This window comes from Aphis gossypii, chromosome 3, assembly GCF_020184175.1.
Source record: "Aphis gossypii isolate Hap1 chromosome 3, ASM2018417v2, whole genome shotgun sequence".
Classification (NCBI taxonomy): domain Eukaryota; kingdom Metazoa; phylum Arthropoda; class Insecta; order Hemiptera; family Aphididae; genus Aphis; species Aphis gossypii.
In genome coordinates, this window is record NC_065532.1 from 31109779 (window position 1) to 31117271 (window position 7493).

Consider the following 7493-nt stretch of genomic DNA (forward strand, 5'->3'; position numbering starts at 1 on the left):
GTTATTTTTGTTGAATTTTACGAAAATAAAAGTAGATTATTATTTTCTAAGCATTGTAAGTTAAATTTATTCCCATGGTCTGATAACTGATAATATTGACATATTAGGACCGTAATATAATATAAGTAAGGTATACTTACATAAATAATATATTTTCGCTATTCAATAGATTTTCCACTTTCTCCATAAAACACTATTATGCATATAATATATTATTATTATCGTTTTATAAAAGAGTAAAATTATTGACTAATCTTCAATAATAATAATAAAAAAAAAAAAACTGAAAATTGGTTTTTACACAACCGCACAGTAAACACTATTATTGGTACCTTTAATTATATAATTCTATCTTGTATGCATATTCAATATTATAATTTTGTAAAATGTTGTGTATATACCGATTTATTTAATTTGCATACAAACAATCGATTAGTTGAAAACCTGTGTTTGGAACCCATAATTGTTTAACTCGCGTTTCTGCTAATGTGAATGCAATTATATTAATGGAGACGAATATTTGTAACAAAAATAAAACGAATAAATAAAAACGAAAAGGAAATGCGGTCGTCCCAAACTTCCAAGTAATATAGGTACTAAATTATTTACATTGGACAGTAAAAAAAAATATATGTTTACCGGCAGCGGTGGCGCATAACAAAAGCGAAAGTACGTTTTTTGTTATAGTAGAGCTTGATCGAAGCACCCCCCCCCCCCACTCTCACGTCATCGCAAAACAACCAACTGTTCACCCCTGCACGCTATACCGACAAAACTTCACTATATAGCGTCCTATATATGATACGATACTTGTGGGATCCTCAGCTGTCCCCCCTACAGTTCATCCTACTCTAGTGACACGAGTTCGCGATCATAAACATAACATTTTATATAACAAGTTAATTTATTGATAAAAATAATACAAAACATTCGGTACGCATAATCGTCATACGTCGGGCGAGCACGATGGCGCATAAACTCGGGAAGTGAGTGTTTAAAAACTTATGTCACGTTAAAAACCCAACGGACGGATTTGTACACATCAAAAATATGTTTCCTCGAAAAACGCGTAGTTAAAAAAATCCCACGTCTGAAGAGCATAATATACAACTCTACTATTATACAGCTGTAAAACGGTTTAGGTACCTACAACTATATACATATTATACGGGTTACACGGTTACAACCTATATACGTATAATACACGTTTATAAAATCATATCAGCAGGTACCACTGTGGCACTGTACCAGTGGTGCGCGGCGGCGGCGCGAAGGGTGTATACAAAAATGATAAACACTGACGTTTTGATTTATTTACGGGCGGCGACCGAGACGGTGTATTTTGTTTTTTTTTCCTCATCTCAATACACCGGAAGACCTTCACCCCGCTCGTATAATATACGTATATAGTCGCACGCACTAACACATAATAATAATAATAAGGGACCGCTGCCGTCTCGAGGCGTATACACAGATACTTATAATCTATATGCGCTTGTGTGTGCGTACGTATATGTGTGTGGGCGTGTGTGAGTATATGTATGTGAATATCGTATACGACGTACGAGTTTTTGTGGTCGGGGGAGGCCATGACCGGGCGCTCTCGTCAGACTACTCGTTCCAAGGTCCTCGCGTCTCCTTCCCCACCTGCTCCTGTCACTGTATACCTATACCAGATTCCGCCCTGAGACTTGGAAGTTGTGTTTGTTTGTGTGTGTGTGGAGACCGGTTCGGGTCTCGAGAGATATAGGCGACGAAGCACATTTGATGCGAATTATTCCCCCCTCATCGAGTTTTTTACCGGCAACGGCGGAAAACGAATTAAAATTTCTAAACGCCATAATTTAATATAATCATTCGATTGTGAAATTTTAAAACGACATTCAACGCGTTCAACTAGAGTACATTATAATAATATGCATACATAAATTATAACGATAATATATTTATTTTTACATCTCAGTCATATACAGATATACGTAGGTACTATGCAGTAATAGCCAATAGGTAATAGCTGCAGTACAAAGTAGGTATAATAGGGAAAATTAGCATTTAAACCAATTTTCATAATTGTATACACTATTCGTTCTCATAGTAATATATACATTATAATATAATTATTTGGTGACTTAATGTCAACAAAATTAAAGTTTCACCACATCAGATAAACGTTAAAAACAAAATGTGACGTATTATGTTCATTAATTTAAAATACGATAAATTACTAAGTAATAAGAAAAACCTAATGATAATTAATGCAAAACGAATTGTAAGTTGGAGAAACTAAGTATATAATTATTATTTATCAATTTGGTTTCCTATAAACCTATATAAAGGTCCTAATCCGACCGAAACGAATTTTGTGAATTTTCATATATAATGATCATTATTTTAGCGACACCACCTTTAAAAACACTTTTATTCGTATAATGCAGTCAATCTCACTTAAACCTCACAAAACTACGACTATAATCGCCTAATTTATTACTTTTTTATATCGCCTCTTGTATAACCATACATCAACACGTCTTGCAACAAATTAATAATAAATTATATCTATAGGTAGGTAATTACTGATGAATACATTTTAAATTCATAGTTTTAGAGAAATTAAATTCGGTCGAATGTATATAATATTGCAGTCGTTATTATCTTTCTTGTACAATTTGACTTGATCTTTAAAAACTAAAATTAAAACCTCAAAAATCGTCCTCGGCCATTCGAACCATTCTCGATTCGACAATATTTTCAATCGACCAGAAGTCATAGTGCACACGGTTTTATAAAAAGGTGCGTTTCGTATTATATACATTAATATCGGATGAGTATTAGATTGGGTTTATCTAATGCGCGCATCGTTGTTCACGTCTTGTTCCCATTCCGAAGTACACACGAATGTTAACGCCTTTCGGGTTTTCCGTGACGAGAAGACATCACATTATATTACACAAAATAAAATCGACCGTGTTCCTCGGTTCTTCCATCCGGTCGACACAGCGCACGGAAGTCTCCGACGCTCACGGGCCCTCGTCCGTCGAACCGTTCAACGAAAACGTTTTTTTTTTTTTTATTCCCGACGCGCTGCGGCCTTCAGACGTATTTCTCGTAACCGGACCGTCTCGTCGTCGTTGTCGCGTATATCCGCTGCCGCCGCCGACGTCGTTAAAAATACATCGCCGCCACCGCCCAGGTAAGTCGTATTCGATGATAGTAATATTATTATAATTACACCATCGTAATTATTATTGCAGCGTTTTCCTGGACTCGAGTTATCGGGGATATAACGTTAATCGGAACGCGTTGACGCGAAAACGATTTCTGAAAACTCGCACAAAACCAACACGAGATCGCCAGGGTGCGATCGTTGTTGTTATTATCACACTATCATCATCATCATCATCGATTACTACAGTACTGGGCGGCTAAGTCAAACGCCGGTCACAGCGCACACAGGTGTCAACGATGATGAGGTATAAATGTATAATCCAAGTAAAAAATATCGTAGCCAGTGTCGTATCGAGCTGCAGTTTGAAACGTAATCGCGGAAGAGATTTGATTTCAAAAAACATTCTATGGATCGGACTCGTCGGCAAAAAAAAAAATAAGAAGAACGTACAAACGGCAGAGGCGATCGAGAAGCGGTTTCAGGGTTTTTATGGAAAAAAAAAAAAGAACATAATGTGAGAAAATATTAAATAATCAACACGCTTCGTTTAGTTTTCGCCGATCCGTCGTTGCTACAACAGCAGTATTAGTTTTTATAACAAAATAATGTAACGACGACACGAACACAACAATGTAATAACATTATTATCTCGAACCTACGTTCACGTCTATAGAATAATACGCCGTCGAGATAAAACGTACACAGATTTTTGTTTATCTCCGGACCATAACACAATATTATTTATTTTCGTCGACCTGGGCGCGGCGGCGGCGGTGTGCGTTTTTGTTTTTAAACTCGACGTAATAACAATATTGCTAGTTTCAAAAATATTTCACCGGGAATTCCGGGAGTCGCACATTCTGTCGGACCTGACATTTCCGAGTAACGCGTTTCAAAACTTCAATTATTATTATTGTCGTGTTGTTCGTGTTATCATAAAATATCATACTCGCTCGCGGCTCGTGAAATATTAATTAATAAAATGATAACAAGCGTGTGGCATTATCGTCGAGAATACATTTAATGGAACTTGTAAAAGACCACGTGGCGAGTACCGCGATTCTCGGACCAGCGGGTAGAGTCATAAAATATAATGTTTAGTTATAATAATTATTGGCGAATCGATACGAACGAAAAATGTCCTACGTATAAAATGAGTTATTACTATCAATAATATTATATGACATTTCGTCGACTGGCTTTGCACGATCGCAGCGATAGTCACGTGACATTTAAACGCCGGCAGTGTCTACAGATCACAACAAAAATTATTATTCGACCGGTTGTTATTTATGGTCGTACAAACGGTCTTGATGGGTCGACCTGAGTGAGCAATAATTTCGCTTCATAAAACTGGTAAAACAATGTTAAATATTACATTCTCGATAATCGATATTCCGCGAAACGCAGTCGTTTGACAATGTTAATAATAATAATGTAACACGTCGTTACAAATCACTGGTCGTCGAACGATTCCGAAGTCATATTATCTGGATCTGGTGGATTTGATTTTATAAACCGTTAAATATGAAAAAAAAAATATTATATTATTGTTCGGTTTAATAGTTGGACAATTTTTGCAAGCCTTTTTTAAAATTATATAGAGATTTGCACATCAAACGGGCAGTTGCGTGTTGTTTTTCTGCCGTTATAATTTTTTATCTGCTTTTAACCAGCGCAACGTTGAAATGTATAACTGTATACTATAATATAAACTATAAAATACGTAATAATAATATTCTTATAAAACAAAACATGAATTTAATTTATAACGATGTATAAACTCTGACGCTCCTCCGCTGCTATTGATAAACATTTTTATATATAACTCGTACGTCGTCGTGTGGTGAAAATATTCTCAGGCTTCGGGGTCTGGTTAATAATTCCGTACGCACTTCCAAAGATATCTTAGAACGTCGTACTCGGGAGTCGTTAAAACATAATTAAACTCATTATTATTATTATTAAAAATAATGGTTATAAAATAAGAAAAAAAAACCATAATACGAAATACTCGCGTTCCGCACTTGACATTGATCACCGACACAACACGAAACTATTTTTAAAACAGTGACACCGAAATTCGGTTGACTTTTTAAAAACGTCCGCCCGCGCGCGCGTGCCAGTTGATAAGCCAAGGCCGGGTGGATTATTTTTAAAATTCGCACATGACCCGATTAATGTGGAGCTTTGCGAAAAACGGTGATCGATTTTTTCACAAAAAAAAAAAAAATAAAAAATCGGATTCCGGATTTCCTTCTCGCACGCCGCCGCCGCCGCCGCCGTAGACATTAAATTTATCAGACGATTCGCGGTGTCAGATTTATCGGAGAGCCAAAGATAAACGAACGACACAAAAATACGGAGCCAACAGCGTCACCGCGCGTAGACGCTGCCGACCCCTTTCGAAACGTCATGTAAATCCGCATTCCGCGGTCAATGATTTTTCCACTCTTCCGCCGCTTACTCTTAGCTTTTCCAACCGTGGACCGGATGCGTGCTCGTATCTCCCCCCCGTGATCAATGCGTGCCGTATAAAAATGTAACACCGGGTAATAATATTATTATCACACGGGTCGTCCCGCAGAGTTAACTGGACGTCGCACCACCACAAGTCATATTATAACCGTCGTCGTCCGACCGAATCGTTCGGTCATCAATCAGTCGTCCCCGCCACCACGCCGCCGTTCCGCCGCGCTCTGTCGCTCGCTTTTCCTTCCTGCGTGTAGGTGCGCGCGTGTGGGTGAGAGAGTACAAAATACATATATTATAATATCCGTACAATACATCACAATATTATTATGACGTTTATACACGTATTAATATCTATTATATTATATGTTTACGTGTGAGTGTGCGTATAAGGTCAACGGGATAGGCAGTGGTTGGGGACGTCATGTCATTATTTCGTCTAGTTATATATTGTGTTTAGCCGAGACGGAGTGCAATCGTTTCGATTTCAACGTTTGGGTACGACAAAAACAATATTATTTGAATAATGACTTACACACATAGGTAATATGCGGGTCAATAATATATATATATATATATATATATGTAATATTATAATGTATGTAAACAAATATTGGTCATAGTACCTAATTTACTAAACGAATAATCTATAAACGACCATATTTGTGGTAAACAAATATAAACAACGAATTACTTAGAGAAATAAGAGACACGATTATGTTTTTTTTTGTATTCATCATTCGTTTGACTTGTCTGCAACATATTTTAATTTTATATAATTTAATCTCCGACGCGTTATATAATATTAGTTATTGTAATCGGTATAATATACCTACCAAAAGTTAGGCAGGTAATATTATAATAATAATTCAGTAACAATCTATTACCGTCCCGACTATACTACTCGGCACTTATTTTAGATACTTACTTACGTATTTCTGTACTTCTGCCCCGTGTTACATAATAAGATATGATTATCGTTGTGTATACATTTAACATTAAATTTAATATTTTTCTACACTAATGTTCACATTATAATGAAAACATTTTCATCAATATTTTCGACACACAATTTATTTCGAGGATTATGGTTGTTTTATGTTTATTTTCGAAACTTTCAAAGTAAATGTATCGTTTATGTTGTATTTAAAAATCGTTTATCCCATTTACGCGTGTTCAAAAATATCACATTTCCTAAATATTTTACTCTGTTGTATTTCATTAAATAACTTTATACCAACTCTGAACGACCGACGACTGTGGATCGAGTTAGATACCTACGGGCTACGACTGTAGGTATGTACAATATACATACGTATTATGGTAATAATATTATAAAATGTGTCAACGTGAAAAAAAAATGCACTAAATTCAATGTATCATAACTCACAATGTAACTGTGGCATACAAACAAAAAATGTATATTTATTATTTATATTATGTATCTCGTTAAAATATTGTTCAATATGTACAGAATATACATTTCTAGCAATATTAGCAGACTTGGTTAAATATGATATTACTAGGACTTGGTTTGGTACATAAATAAATATTTCAATGACCTTAAATCGGACCTCTGACTTATCAAATTTTGTGTTCGAAAATAGACAAAATTTTATCAACTGTTCATTTATAGTTGTATAAAAATATACAAAAATGTAAAATATCGTGATACATTTAAGCTATTGCGTTTTATATTTTAATTATATGATAAATTCATTTATTATTGTTACCACCTTGTAGGTTTGTTTTTTAGGTTACATTTCTTGGTCTTTGGCCAAATCCATAATTTAATGAAAAAATGCAAATGTTGTCAGTTTAAGTAGCTTCTTGCCGAATACCATTTAGAAATGCG

General features: G+C 35.4%; 1 long non-coding RNA gene across 1 annotated transcript; it reads left to right on the forward strand.

The window, feature by feature from the left end:
• Positions 1–1988: 1988 nt before the first annotated feature.
• Positions 1989–3711, forward strand: LOC126550859 (uncharacterized). Its single transcript, XR_007604903.1, has 2 exons — positions 1989–3190; positions 3252–3711. It is a non-coding gene; the product is annotated as an uncharacterized LOC126550859 (long non-coding RNA).
• Positions 3712–7493: the final 3782 nt, after the last annotated feature.